The sequence below is a fragment of the Bombina bombina genome, chromosome 2 (assembly GCF_027579735.1).
Source record: "Bombina bombina isolate aBomBom1 chromosome 2, aBomBom1.pri, whole genome shotgun sequence".
Lineage (NCBI taxonomy): Eukaryota > Metazoa > Chordata > Amphibia > Anura > Bombinatoridae > Bombina > Bombina bombina.
In genome coordinates this window covers 1,379,719,347-1,379,735,784 of record NC_069500.1, presented here as the reverse complement: position 1 = coordinate 1,379,735,784, position 16,438 = coordinate 1,379,719,347, and the positions used below count along the sequence as shown (strand labels likewise).

The 16,438-nt window shown below is 38.6% G+C and overlaps 1 protein-coding gene across 1 annotated transcript in view; it reads left to right on the top strand.

Moving 5' to 3' along the window:
- The first annotated feature begins 2,100 nt into the window (after window positions 1-2,100).
- RNF24 (ring finger protein 24) overlaps window positions 2,101-16,438 on the top strand; it is a 354,461-nt gene continuing 340,123 nt past the window's right edge. The window contains exon 1 of the mRNA XM_053704299.1: window positions 2,101-2,415. The gene's annotated coding sequence lies outside the window, so the exon portion shown is untranslated. The remainder of the gene's footprint in view (window positions 2,416-16,438) is intronic.

Here is a 16,438-nt window from a genome sequence, read left to right as displayed (position 1 = left end):
AAAATAATTAACACTAAAATCACGAAAAATAAAAAACACTAAGATTACAAAAAAAATAAATGAAATTTTCAAAAATAAAAACAATTACACCTAATCTAATAGCCCTATAAAAATAAAATAAAACCCCCAAAATAAAAACACCCCCTAGCCTAAAATAAACTACCAATGGGGGGCCTGCGGTTTAGGGGTTTATAGGTTTATTTAGTGGCGGAGATGTGGGAGGTCGGAGGTTTAGGGGTTAATAACTTTATTATAGCGGCAGTGATAGGGGAGTGGCGGAATAGGGGTTAATAACTTTTATTAGTGGTGGCGATGTCGAGAGTGGCAGATTAGGGGTTAATAACTTTATTTAGGTGTCCGTGATGTCGGGAGCGGCGGAATGGGGTTAATACATTTATTATAGTGGCAGTGATGTCGAGGAGCGGCGGAATAGGGGTTAATAATTTGAATTAGTGTCGGCGATGTCGGGGCAGCAGATTAGGGGTTAATAACTTTATTTAGGTGGTGGCGTTGTCGGGGGCGGCGGATTAGGGGTGTTTAGACTAGGGGTTTATGTTAGGGTGTTAGGTTTAAACGTAACTTTTTTTCCCCCATCAATGGGGTTGCGTTACAGCGATCGCCATTCCACGCTTCAGGTGTTAGTTTTTTTTTTCTAACACTCTCTCCCCATTGATGTCTATATGGGAAAGCATGCACGAGCACGTCAAAGCAGCCCTTCGCTTTTGTGCGGTATGGAGCATATCGCCACCATATCGCACGCACAAGGAGGATTTTCAGAAACTCGTAATGGCAGCGCTATGGAGGTGAAATAATGCAACTTTTGTTGCGTTCGTTTCGCACCCTGTTTAGTGCAAAACTCGTAATGTAGGTGTATGTTTCCTGGTTGGTTGTCTAGTAAGTGTGCTGGACCAATCATTGGTTTCTGGTTGTGAGAAATACAAGGCAATTTCAAATACAAGGTAAACATTTTGGGGTTTGCGGGGCAGCAGATTTACCAGTGCCTAGGGCAGTACAAATACTAATTACACTGCTGTATCCGTACCCTTGAAAAACTACTCCTTTCATGCAGAAATCTACTCAGCATCCTCAGCAATGTACCACTCACACACATTACACGATACCTACATAGGGCTGCCACCTCTTCTGGCCTGGGGAAAAAATACCTTCGCTATTTGCATTATGAAATATACAGCAGAAATCAGTAACTAAAGTTGCTAGGACTGATTTTAAATGATAATTTGTTTATTATTAGATTCCAATATGGAAGAAGCGTGACCATTATGGCCTTTATTTCTATTTCTTATTTTCAACTTTAATAGGCCACTTTGGTAAATAGCTGCTGGATGGCATCACTATACATAAATACTTAGACATGTTCATACTTAAAGGGACATATAAGTGTAATGTGTTGGAACATTTTGTTCTTGCATTATATAATGCATATAACTATGTGTTTAAACCCCTGCAAAGTGATTAAACACATATCTAAAGTCAGCCACAGAGCAGCAATGCAGTACTGGGAGCTACCTGAACACATGGTGCGTCCGTGGCAAGAGGTATATGTGTAGAGATATCATTCACCCACTAGCTCCCAGTAGTGCATTGCTGCCTGTTCCTGAGCCTGCCTGCTTTGTTTTCAACAAAGGACACCAAAAGAAGAAAGTAAATCTGATAGCAGTAACTTGGCATAATATGACACAAAACTTAGTCTTTCAGTTCCCTTTGTTTTGCCATATTATGAGTTATTGCTCTTAATCTCTGTTATTTTTCCTCGCCTTCCATTACCGTCTGTAACTCATTGATCCTGACTAAGCTCCCGACTTCTGTTCATATAACCCCTGTCCTTTCCTCCCTTATCACCGGTCCCTCATCTCCCCTATGTACCGTTAGTATAGTATCATCTCCCCTATGTACCGTTAGTATAGTATCATTTCCCCTAAACTTAGCATCCATCTAACTAACCCTGCCCGCTTTCCTCCTCCCTCTCTCTGCTTATCTCCTCCCCTCTCCCTGCACAGACACCCAGCTTGTGATCTGGCAAAGGGAGGGTCCTTTCTCTACAGCCCACAACGAAGGAAAAAAAAGAGCCCAGACAAATGCTAATTTCCCTTGCCGACCGCATGAGGCTGTGCACAAGCAGCAGCTACACTACGTGCTTGTCCTATATATAGCTTTTCTGAACCAGATCCCAATTTATTTTTGCAGTTTCATCTCCTCTTACAGCCCTTGTGCTGTTAAACCTAAGCAGGGCTGCACCCTCGCCCTCTGCTCTTACAGGGTGGCAGAGCCAGCTGCTGGATATTCCTACAGAAGGATTTATTGGCATTGCAGAATAGGAGGGAAATAAAACAAAAAAAGACAGCGACATCTGGATCAGACATCTGGACATTGGCTGCCCATTCTTTTGGGTGAAGGGTAAGTGCAAGCTCTGTGCCAAGCTGTATAATGTGCATTGACTAACCCCCTGGCTGCCAGAGAGGGCTGCAACACATTGCCTTGCAACTGTGTCTGGCAGCTAAGAGGTTAAATTATGATTTCTCCCCTTCTCTCCCATCACAAACTCCAAGCTGTTTTGTTAATTATATACTTTATTTGTATTATTTTCTTTGTATATCTCCCCTTTGTGCTCCATACAAATGTAACGGGTGCCAGATAATTGCAAGAAGCACGACCCCCTAATGTAATCCTTGGGGGGCATCCTGCACGCTGGGTAGTACTAAGCCCCAGGCTTTTATGGACCTTGGTTGGTTTTGGATCCCAGAGGAGTAAAACCGAATTATCTCTCAGTGACTGAAACATTCTGGAATGTTTAGAGATATTCAGTGAGTGCTGCTTGTGTAATGTGCAGAATATTTTTTAGGGGTGTACTGTGCAGAATATATTGGGGTGTACTGTGCAGGATATATTGGGGTGTAATATTTTTTACAGCGTTTTATCAGTGCACAGAAACCCCAGACAATGGTTATTTCTGATGCATTCATTAATAGCTGCATTAATTTGGCGTTTAAAGGTTATATACATTTTTCCTCCTAGTAACTGTTTTTTTTAAAGATGTTTAATGTTTTTTTATGTAAATGCATATTTAAATATCTTACTAATGTTGGTGTTTGTTCCCTGTTTTTAATTACATGAGGTAATATTATCTTATGGCAAGCAGGGTACTGCATGAGCACATTGGAGGCCTGGCCTGCTGCTCCCAGCCGCCTTTGGTGTTTATGTTTACTAGGCTCCCATGTGCAGCTTGCTGAAGGTGAACACGGGCTTACACAATACGTTAATGCAGGGGGGTGTGCACTGTACTCGTGATGGGGATTGGCAGCCTGTGGTTACAAAAGGCCAAGCCTGTGGTGGTGTGTGTGGGCCAGATGTGAGGCTGTGCGGCGGCTGCTGCTGTGCTTATGAGGGGGGTGTTGGTTTGCAAGTAAAATGTGTATATGTTGAAGTTGGCCTCCCCCGTGTTCTTGTTGGTTTGCTCCCGAATGCAATGAACCCCTTTTGTCTGCAGTGTCAATGTCAGTTACATTACTGTGACTGGATATTAATACAGAAAATAAAATATATTTCATACATTTATAAGGGTTTTTGCCTAGAACCCCCCTTTATTTTTATATCTGTCTATCATCAATTTATGTATCTACCTCCTGTTAACCCTTTGGATTGCAGATAGCTTATTTTTCATGAATTGATACCAGGGAACTAACATTTAACCTACCCCCCCCCTTAATTTGTTCCTTATGATCCATTTTACCTGGATATTAAATTATTTACATATAGCTAATTTGCCTTTATTTCTGCATTTGAAATAGCCGATTTTGCCTGTGATATCCCTACCTATACTGAAAGATTCATTTTTTTTCATGATTCAGATAGAGAATACCGTTTTAAATAACTTTGCAATTTACTTCTATTATATAATTTTGTATTCTTTGTTGAAGACGCAGCAATGGATTACTGGGAGCTAGTTAATGCATGAGGCATATATGTGCAGCAATTAGCAGCTCCTGATCTACCTAGGTATCCTTTTCAACAAAGAGATACCAAGAGGACAAAACAAATTACATAATAGAAGTAAATTGGAAAGTTGCTTAAAACTGCCTGCTCTATCTGAATCGTGAAAACCAAAAATTGGTTTCATGTCCCTTTAAGTATAGGCTATAGAAAAGCTATGTAAGCATAACCAGCAAAAGAAATTAGACTCCCAGTGGGAGGTAAGAGATAATCAATACAATTTAATTTTCAATTGTTCTCTTTAATTACTTGGCTTTGGTATACAGACAGAGATTATCTAAAGAAGTGTGTGTGTGTACAGAAAGTGATACAACACATGATTTCCCTGCAAGATCATCCCATTTTAATGAGTTGTGGTTTCAAAAAACAAAATTAGCTATTTCATATACACAAATAAAGCAAAACATCACTTTCTCATACATTTTATACTCTGCAGCTGGGATAACAAGTCACTGGACACACAATTTTACAGTACACTGTCCCTTTTAACCGTAACTACCAGATTGTCCTTACACACCTTTGTTGAGATGGGGGATTGGTTACGTTGTTGAAGTGTGATGTTATTGGTAGCGAGATTTTGTGGCCCAGTTCTGTAGACAGATACCCTTTGTATTAGAGCATGCACTTTTTATCATTATTGACCCTGCATAGCTATGTGTTTGGGTAAAGTACTGCATAGGAGCTGCAGAGAACTGCTGTTCCAGAAAGGAAACTGTTGCTGATTCAATCAGCCGCGTTTAAAGCACAGCTGGGTCATACGAATTAGAGCATTTCATTTTATCACTATAATAGCCCTTTTAATATTGAGTGTACAATTAAAGGGACATCAAAACCAAACATTGTCTTCTGTGATTCAGACAGAGCATAGAATTTTAAAAATGTTTCCAATTTACTTCTATTACCAAATTTTCTTTGTTCCCATGATATTCTGTATTGAAGAGATACCTAGGTACTTAAGTAGGCATCTGGAGCACTTCATGGCAGGAAATAGTGCTGCCATTTAGTGCTCCAGAAATGGTCCGGCTCCTAAGCAGAAGTCCCTGCTTTTTAACAAAAGATACCAAGAGAACATAGAACAAATTGATAATAGAAATAAATTGGAACGTTGGTTAAAATCACTGCTCTAACTGAATCATGAGACAATTTTTGGGTTTCATATCCCTTTAACTTTTCTCCCTGATGGGTAACTATAAAAAATGTGTGTGTGGGGATTTATTAAGTAGGATGTACAATAAAAAAAAAATACAAAACAAAAAATCTTTAAAATTCTATTGTTAAATTGACTTTGTTTTCTTGGTATCTTTTGTTGAAAAGCAGGTAGGATGCTAAAGAGCATGCTTGTTTTTGGGACATTCTATGGTAGCAGTTTTGCAAGAATGCTTTTAACAGTGTTATAGATTGCAGCACTGTATGCACAATCTAGTCTTCAAAAGCTGCTGCCAAAAGTTCTCCAGACTCGTGCACACTACCTACGTGCGTATTCTATCCGACCAAGAACATCATGAGATCAAAGTCATTTTAATAAGAGAAGTAAGATTGAAAACTGAAAATTGAATGCTGTATCTGAATCATGAAGAACAATTCTGGGTTTCTTACCCGTTTAAAACTCAAATTTGTTCTTTCATTACAGAGCATGCAGTTTTATCAACTTTCTAATGTACTCCTATTATCACATTTTCTTTGTTCTCTTGGTATCTTTATTTTAAAAAGCAGGAATGTAAGCTTGGGAGCTGGCCCATTTTTGGTTCAGCACCTGGGTAGCTCTACCAATCAGCAAACAATTTTAATTAGTTGCTGTCCATTTAGGAAGTAAAAATATAATAAAAAAATGTACCCTTGAGTTGCGTTACCCCTTAGCGTGTGTACTGAAAGTATACCAGTAAAAACTTACTAGAGAACAAGTCCATTTCTGCTCAGCTTATAAATAAAGGTTTTAAAATGTACTTTACAGACTGAAAATAAAAGCTGTGAAATTTTTTTAACTCCCTAAAAGCAAACCGCAAAATGCAATGGATTTAGGTAAAAACTAATTGACCAAATGTAAGAAATGTAAGGGTTTTGTGAAGCTGACTGCCACCTGGGAAGTGGATTTTTTTTTTTTTTAAACCATAAATGTTTAGTCGGTGTACACATCCTGTTAGTGCCAGTCCGGATACAGCATACATTTACTGAACACATTTATATACAGTGTACCTGTCACTCAGTTCAGTTATGTACACATTCTAGAGAACTGCATTATCAGAATTGGCAGCAGAGATTCTTAGTTTTTTTTTGCCTAGTAGAATAAAAGTCCTGTCCTATATCTTAATACAAATGGGGAAAAACAACTAGTTCTGTATAAAAAACTAAGTAACGCATATTTTATTTAAGAAATACCTTACATAAATAGTGCAAATCCTTATTACACCCTTTCCAGCTATACTGTAAGCTAAATTGTTTTAGTGATTGCTAACAAGCTGTCATTTAGTTTTCAAATCAACCCTTTCACAGTTTCACAGAATATCTAGGTTTGTGTTTGCCAACCAAGAGGATAAGTCCACTCATGTTTGTAACACTAATATAATCAACAGCTAAATGTGTGTTTAAAATAATTCAAAAGATTTTTATAATCCTGAAAATATATTCATAAACTATTCACAGAATTGGTATTAGATATAGCATAGGAAAGTCAAAATTAAACCTGCATGATTCAGATAGAGCACGTTATTTCAAGACACTTTGAAATTCACTTGTATTTTCAAATGTGCTTTGTTCTCTTGGTTAGTCTTGTTGAAAAATAATATTCACATATCCTACACTACTGGGAGCTCGCTACTGATTGGTGCCTGCACACATTTTGTCTCTTGTGATTGGCTAAATAGATGTGTTCAGCTAGCTGCCAGTAGTGCAATGCTGCTCCTTCAGCAAAGGATACCAAGAGAATGAAGCAAATTTGATAATAGAAGTAAATTAGAAATGTGTTTAAAATTGTATGTTCTATCCAAATCATGAAAGAAAATATTGGGGTTTCCTGTATCTTTTAAGCATGATCAGTGGTTTAAAGGGATATAAGTGTGCAAAATAAATTATATAATGTTTTAAAAACTTGTAATGGCACAACAATTAAATGCTTTAACTATGTGTTTAACACCTGCAAAGTGGATAAGTTCAGTTCCATGCAAATAATACACTTCTAGGTCCTAGCTGAACACACCTGGTTAACCAATCACAAGGTGTATGTATGTAACGCCACCAGATATGTAGATATGTTTTCTTTTACATTAAATTGACGACAATAACATGTTCAGTATTTTTTATTTAGCTCGATGTAATCATCATCACAAAGGGCCTTATTGTTACTGGCACGGGCAGCACCATTTTCTTTTATGAGTCCGTGCAACATTTATTGTTTAAAGATCTCGTTATTTACCTGATATCGTTCGATCTGTGGGTGTTGAACATTTATCAAGTGCCTTTGGCTGTTGAATTCAATGCGTCTATTTTGTTTTTATATTTAGTCGTAAATCTATGGTCGGATGGATTGTGATTGCTGAACTTAAAGGAACATGAAACACAATTTTTACTTTTATGAGATTTTAAACAACTTTCCAATTTACTTGTATTATCTAATTTGTTTGGTATCCTTTGTTGAAAAGCATACCTAGGTAGGTTCAGGAGCTGTGAATTGGTGGCTTCACATATCACCCAATATTTTCAGCTAACTCCCAGTAGTGCACTACAACTCCTTCAACAAAGGATAAAAAGAGGACAAAGCAAATGATATAATAGAAGTAAATTGGAAAGTTGTTTAGAATTGTATTCTCTATCTGAATCATGACAGAAAATGTTTGGTTTTCATGTCCCTTTAATGCTGTTCATGCATTGTATGGGTGACTTTCCTGATATCCGATCCTATATTTTTCCAATAAGGAAATAGTTTTCTCGTTTGCCTTGTGATCGCTTCAGTGTTGAAAAAGGAATATCGGAAACGGCAAAATAACAGATAAAGACGATCAACAACATTGGAATCAATCTCACAGTTAGAATTTTTTTTATAATTATTAGGATCTTATTTTTACTCTTGAATGCCAATTTAGTTTAAAAGTATTCAGGCAATCTCCATCCCCATAGTTGTCTGTCGGAATGTGCGCCCACGTAATTTGCGCATGCGCACAGATGACATCATTGCATACAGGGCATATCATTCCCATCTCTCATTATCGTTTATCTCATTTCTTTGTAATTGAACAAGAAAGAGAATAAGGAGAGAGATGACTGACAGATCTCACTCCCTTTGCGTGGAGTGCAAGTAAGGGGTTAACGGGCAGAACTGTGAACATAGAACTTAATTTTATCACAATAAATAGCTTCTGTAGTGTTCTAGCACATGAGTTTTGCTTTAGGATAATTAATTCCCCTGTAGTTGATAAGAGTTACGAGATGACTGTAATTGTTTGTTATGGAAACAGGAATGTATCTATACCCCCCCCCCCCCCCAAAAGGAAAATTCCTTTCTCTAGCTGGGACATCTGCAGTTTAGGGCATGTTCACTGCAGGTGAAGAGTAAAAGCTACACAATACAGGGTTGTGTTATTATATAGCTACACAATACTGGGGTAGTGTTATTATATAGCTACACAATACAGGGGTAGTGTTATTATATAGATACACAATACAGGGGTAGTGTTATTATATAGCTACACAATACAGGGGTAGTGTTATTATATAGCCTACACCAGTGTTTTTCAACCAGTGTGCCGTGGCACACTAGTGTGCCGTGAGAGATCCTCAGGTGTGCCACGGCAGACTGACAACAGTGTGACATATTTTTTAAATTTTGCTTGTTTTTTACTCCCAGTGCAGGGGTGTCCCTCTTTCAAATTTTGAAATATTGGGAGGTATGTGACAGGCTCATCAGGCAGACAGGCAGGCAGGCATAATTTACAACCATGACATATTGACATTCATTCACAGACAATCATTATGATTGTTTGTGAATGAATGTCAATATGTCACGTATAGTTTGTAGGATATATAAATTCATTAAAATTATGGGGGGAGATAAAAAACTGAAATTAAAATCCTCCATGTCTCAAAATGAAATCAATGTAAATATTTGCATAGGAAATTAGTACATCTAGGCAAGTATCCCCGCTTGCTTTTCCCCAGAAATTCTTAATATACAATGTTTCCAATGCACAAGAGAATTGTGGGTAAGATATGCAAATTAGATCTGCAAATTCTCATTTTTTTTGCTTCAAAAATACTGTTTTGACACAGCGATCCTTTTAAACAGGATTATGACAGCAAACCAGAAATCACTCACTAGACAGCCTGTTTCGTTCTTTTTGGAACTCATCAGTAGGAGATAGATTTCTGTTTGCTGCATTGGAAAAGCATAGGAGTTGATTAGAGGGACTAGCTGTTTATGATCAGTCACCAGATTAAATTTCTCTAAACCCACTAGGTAACGCTGAAAGCGCTCACAAACTGCAGCCAGGCACTCTTTCTCAATTTGGGTGTATTTTGACTCAGCAGCTGTCAGTGTGCGGGAACAGTAGGCGATGGGCTGTAGTTTGTTTTCATTCAGCTGCAGCAGGGCGGCCCCTAATCCATAACTGCTCGCATCAACACTAACCACAGTCTTTTTGGAAGGGTCATAGAACCCCAACACTGGGGCAGACCCCAGCAGGGACTTGACCTGCATTAAAGATTCTTCTTGTGAAGGTCCCCAGACCCAGGCAACATCTTTCTTTAGCAACTCTGTGGTAGGGTGTAGTATTGTGGATAAATCTGGAAGGAACCTACCCACCTAATTTACAAGGCCCAATATTTGTCTCAGCTCATGTACATCAGAAGGACTTTTCATCTGTTCAATAGCATAAATTTTCTCGGGGTCTGGCTTGATGCCATCCCCATTGATGATATGCCCAAAGTAACATAACTCAGCTTTCCTAAAATGGCATTTCTCTTTGTTTAGCTTCAGCCCGGACTCTCTGATAGTCTGCAGTACACAACTCAATCGCTGATCATGTTCCTCCAATGTAGACCCATACACTAAGATGTCGTCCATGACGACTGACGTGCCCACGTGGTCTCTTAGTGGAGAACTCATTTCTCTTTGGAAGATTTCAGGAGCAGAGGATATCCCTAAGGGGAGTCTGCAAAAGCAAAACCGACCTACTGGTGTTATGAAGGTAGTCAGTTTGCGGCACTTTGGATCTAGAGGTATCTGCTAGAAGCATCCAATGTAGAGAATCCAGCTAATTTTGGAGCTATGTCTTCAAGTTTCGGCAGCACATATCTCTCTCTCTTCACCGCCTCATTCAGCCTTTTCAAGTCTACGCATATGCGTACCTTCCCGTTTTTCTTTGCAACAGGCACAATGGGGGCACACCAGCCAGTTGCTTCAACAACCTCTTCAATAACCCCCATATTCTTCATACGCAGAAGCTCCTTCTCCACTTGAAGCATGAGTGGGAACAGAATTCTATGGGGAGTGGTAATGCTGTATGGGACTGCGTCACCTTTAAGTGATATACGGACTGGGTTGCAATTCAGTAGGCCCAATTCACCAAACATATCTTCTGAGATCTCATTCACTCTGGCTACTAGGCCCAACCACAGGCTTCTTTTCTGCTCAATAAGTTAACACACTGACCTCTAATCACATGCACCCACATGGTGAATTTCCTTTGCTTGTACTCGCAGCTGGCAAGAAATTTCCCTGCACAATCAATGCGACCACCAGGACTATGGACTTTTGTTGTAACTTTCGCCAGCTAGGGCTGTCCAGGCAGCTATATGAATGCTGCAAGAGACATTACAGTGATGTCTGCTCCTGTGTCAATCTTAAAGGCAACTTTGGCTCCCATTACAGTAAGATTAACCCTCCAATCATCTTCTGAACCCGGCCGTTCAACAACAGACCCCACAAAGGACACTTCTTGACCCTCCTGGTCGCTATCCACCTGCATCTCCTTAATATATTCAGTCTTACACACCACTTCAAAATGGCCCATCCTGTTACATTTTCTATATCTTTTGTCTTTAGCAGGGCATATGACACTTTGATCATGGGCACGGTTGCACCCATCCACTTCTGGGCCTATCTGCTGCCCTTGGTCTACCGCTCACACTGTGCCTTTCACTAGCAGCTCTCCTGAACTGCTGCACTTTATCCACAATACTCTCAGACCTCAGATCAGCACTTTGCTTTTTCACCAGTTCACTCTTGCGGGCCATCCTAATAGCCCCATCTAATGTTAAATCAGACTCTAACTGTAGCTACAGTGAGACTTCAGCATCTGCAATTCCTATGACTATTCTGTCTCTGATTTGCTCTTCTTTAGCAACACCAAACTCAGAGAATTCAGCTAGTTCATACAGGCTGAGTACAAATAACTTCACAGATTCTCCCACACGCTGAGCACATTTGTCAACACAAGCCCTCTCATGAATCATATTTCTTTTGGGCACAAAGTGGGCACTGAGTTTATTCATAACTATTTCAAAGTCAAATTCTTCCCCTTCTTGGAAAGTAAAGGCATTGAACACTGGCTCCACATCTTTCCCCATAGAGTATAAAAGAGAATTAACTTGTACTTCACCACTCTCCTTGTCCAGCTTGGAAGCAATCCTGAAGCGCTGAAACCGCTGACGCCATGTGGGCCAAGCTGCAGGCTGAGAGAAATCAAAACGCTCAGGTGGGGTAAACTTTGACATTGTCATCGATCAGGAAACAGAAGCGCAGGCAAGAACTTATGACACCATGTCATGAGATGCAGGACACATGCAGGACACAGCAAAGATGGTACAACTCTATTTTATTGTAAAGCATGGAAACACACATCTGGTAGCATTGATTTCATTTCAGTAACTGCGACACAGACAAACGGACCTAAGCCCCGCCCCCAATCTGGTGACATCACTTCCCACTCTCATCACAGTAGCCAAGGGGTAACGTGCTTTTCAGGCAGTCAAGGAGTTACATCACTGCTAGATCCATATTTCTCAGTGCTTTAATCTCGGCAAATGTGTACAAAACTCAGTTGTTGTCAGTTAGGAACAGATACAAGTGAAACCCTGCACTGATAAAGTAATTTCCTGTGAGGTATGTTGCAGGGTCAGTTTCTAAAGTCTGCATAACACACATGTCTAAACTCTCTGGGGGACTTGTAAAAAAATAAAATTTTCAAAGGTAAATTACAGGAAAATATAGAAAAATAATAACATTACATTGCCGAGTGTTTCTTATTCTTTTTAAATTAAAATTTGAACTTAACATCCCTTTATGTGTCTAACAAAATGCTGTAAGAATCCCAGTGCTTTTCTTTTTTTAAAGATCCCAAAGACAGGTGGTTTCCCTTGTCCTCAAATACACACTGATTACTCTTGTATAAGTTGGGGGCAGGAGGTCTTAAAGGGACATTTTGTTGCAAAAGTTATGTGTTCCAATTCATTAGCATGGGCCTAACTGTTGCAGTTCACAAGCAAAACACAGTCTGTAATTGGCAGTTACAGCTGAGGTGATTCTATAAGGCTGCAGAGAGTAAAATATTCCATAGCACAGCATCTTTAGTATTAGAACATAACTGTGTATAATTTATATATACATGTTACATTTCACACTTCTGCAGTGTCTGAGAGGTCTCTTTACAATCATAATACAAAATGGAACCAGACATAAAGTGATGTATTTGGTGCCATATAAAGGCCCAGCAAAACGTACGTGTCTAGCAAGATATAGCTCAAATATGCCTTATAGGTGGTGTTTTACCGCTAGTCCTCCGACTACAGAATGGAAGATAATGTGAGGAAACCGTCACAACTAGTATAGAGTGAGAATATAATAGAATTTGTCATGCACTTATATATTCTGTTAATACATGTTTCATGACCCAATAAGTGACCATACTTCAAGGGGTTAAGACAGGGCTTGACAAACCCAGGTGCCAGAGAGCCACTGTTTTTTTTGATACAGCAGGTGTATTACAGATGGTTTTGGCAAGTAGAATTGTGATTCTAATAAATATATTAAGTAGAGATTCATGTCAGTATTGGAGGCTAACTCTGTAACTGTCCTATAGGGCTTGTTGGTTATTTTCCACATTAGAGCATTAAACAAAATCATTTTATATTATAGCCTGGAAGTAATCATAGGAATGTTATGATGTGTATACACAGCTCCACAAAGAAAGTATTCAGATATCGTGACAACAGCTCTCAGCTTTTCCACCAACAGGAGCTGAATATGAACATATAATGAGAACCAGACGAGTCTTTGTGCCTTGAAACATTTGGCTCTTGTGCTTCCAAAATATTTTGGAAAATAACTAATTAAACACAAATATTTACTTTTTTTTTTAAATAGATTTTCCTGTTCTGAGTAAATAAACATTTTCTTGTCCTTTCTTCTTTAGCAATCATTGTTCTCCCCCGGGCTTATATAATGGGCAAACCACTTTTAAGCAAATATTAAGCTATAATTAGCTAATATTAATTATTTTTTTCAATATTTGTTGGACAAATGATAATTTAATCAATTTGTATTTAATTATGCAAGTAATTTGTACTTTGGATAGTTGACGTAACTTTTATACAGAAAATGTTATAAAAGTTTGTCATGTAACTACAATGTACACATAATATTAAAGTGACATTAAACAATGTGAGATGTTAATATAAAATGATAAACTGTATATATAAAAACAACTCTGCAATATACTTTCATTATTTATTTTGTCCCCTTCTGAAATTGTGAGCTTTTCAGTTCCTGTTAGAAATGGAAGTGCAGACCACTGTTATATTTCACACAGCCATTAGCTGCACACTCTAGTGACCTATTTATAACTGTCCCTAATTGGCCACAGCAGAAAAAGTAACCTAAGTTACAACATGGCAGCTCCCATTGTTTATAGGCACAACAACTTTACACTTATTTTGTTATTATTTAAACAGCTAATTTAAAAATGCATCTACATGTTATTCTCAGACTAATATTTTCTTTGAATGCATAATTCTATCTAGCATTTATTTAGTGTTTAATGTCCCTTTAAGGGCTGTGGTAGCCAGTTAACAGTGTGGGAACAGCATAATTTTCAGCTTTGACTACGGCTTGAAGCCGAAACGCGTCAGATGTGTTTTGCTGCACTCCGTTTTAGCCACTATGTGTGTTCTGACTTTTAAAGAAGTTCAATAAAGTATTGAAGAGTTTTACTTTCTCGGCTGTTGCTCGATTTCATTTTTTCCTTTTGCTCCAATATTATGGTTACAAAGTCATGTTTGCATTTGGCGGGCTCATATGGGGCATATGCTGCCCTTTAGATATTGGGGTCAAATATTAGACTTTTGGCATTTCAATGGTACAACAAATGTTCTGCCTTTTTAATGTTTTCATAGAGCAAATGCTAATATTTGAATTACAGATGTTATGGAAAAAGCTTCTTTTTATTGAATATTGAATACTAGCATTCACCTGTCGCTAGTAGGGAATCTTCATATTGTGGAAGTGAAATGTACCATTCATATGAAGGGACCAGCTTGTGTGTTTTAAGGGACACAAGTTCCATTAGAACCATCTCTGAAATCTTTAATGTCTAGATTGTCATGACAGCTGTTTGTTTTATTTGCATGATATCTAGGAAGATGGAAACCAGAGTTTGAAATAGGGATCTAATGTCCTTTTTTTCGTTGGCAGCGTTACTATTTACATATGGACCTAGGTAGACTCAGGAGCATACTATGGGCTCGATTTATCAAGATTTATCTTACAAGAACTTGCTCGCTGTAATTTATCAAGCAGCGGTCACCATACCACTGCTTCCCTAAGCTCTTCTCCACCTCTAAGGTGGCGAAATTCAATCTCTGCGGTCGAGTCCGACCGAGGAGATTGACGGCTCCTGCCCGCATGTGATTGGCTGTGCGCGGGCAAGGGGCGGGATTGCATGCGAGTGTAAAATTGCGCTCGTGTGCAATGTTGATTACCTGCGGGCAATTTCGCCCCGCCACAGGCGTGCTGAGGCGTACAGGGGCGCGTATACGTGCCCCTGTACGCCTCAGCTTTGATAAATTTAGCCCTTTATGGCAGCAATGTTTGCAACATGGTAAACCAGTGTTAAAAACATTGTTGCAAACACTGCTGCTAAATAGTTATGAAGACATGCATGCTTATAAGCCTACCTAGGTATGCGTTCTTGGGAATACGTTTTAACAAATTAAACAAAGTTAATGCAGTCACAGGTTTTTCAGACAACATGACCATTGAAAACAGCAGAGTTCCATCTTCAACAAATGCATAATTAAAGGACAGTGCAAGAAGTAGATTTTTTCCCTAGTAAATTTCAGTTCCCTATATCAAGTGACAGCCACCAGCCAATCACAGATGTATATAAAATCTGTGAACTCTTGCACATGCTTAGTAGAAGCTGTTGCCTCAGAAAATGTGCACGTAAACAAGTGAGTGCACACTCCTCCATTAAAAGTCAGCTGTCCTTTACAAACGTTTGTTGCATTAGCTCTTTTACAGACAAAGGTTTCTGTCACACTCCAACTACAAAACAACATTTCTAAGTGTATGAGGTTTAATGAAACTGAAGTGCGATTACTAATTAATATAATGTTTCCCTTTTCACAGTACATTTAGATAGGCTATACAATAAATGGCATAAGTGTGTGAATCGGTGTATAATATTGTTAGAAATATGGTTCCATATACTGTTGTGATTTAGTGCTCAACTTGTGCATGCCTAGGTTTTACTCTTTAACAAAATATAACAAGAAAACAAAGTCAATTTGATCGTTTAATTGAATTAAGAAGATTTTAAAATTGCATGAACATCAAAAAGGAGAATCGTCTTGGAATAAAAGGTCCATTTTATTTGATCAAGTTAAAATCCATTTAGTAAAACAGCAAGATACAAAAGCAAATAAAAGATGTAGGCCAGCCGTCAGATTCTGACGCGTTCCGGTTTTCTTATGTTACATTACTAAGATGGATCTGGCCTTACTACATAAGTATGGAGTGTCAAACCCTGGTATTAAAGATATATTTATTTGTAAAAGTAGCATAGGAAAAAAAAAAACTTATGCTAAACTCTAGCGGCTCGCTGTTAAGAAAAGAGAACAAAAAAAACGCACAAAACCTAAAGATCATATTTTGCCAAAGATATTTCAAAGTCGGTGTGTGTTAGTGTTGGGGGACTGAAGTTGTTTTGACAGATGGGCGCTCATCCCTAACAGAGACATCTTCAAAAGAACCACTCTCATCTGTTTGTTTGTAATGCACTTGTAGCAAGCTGTGCGTGATATACACATGGTACATGAGCTACAAAACCATATGTCAGCCTTAGTCCCGTCCGTGTACTGGCACATTCCAATGAGCAGCGAAAATGTAAGAGAGGTTGTGGAACATAGCATTAGCAAAGTATTTATTTTTCATTGGTCAGCCCCT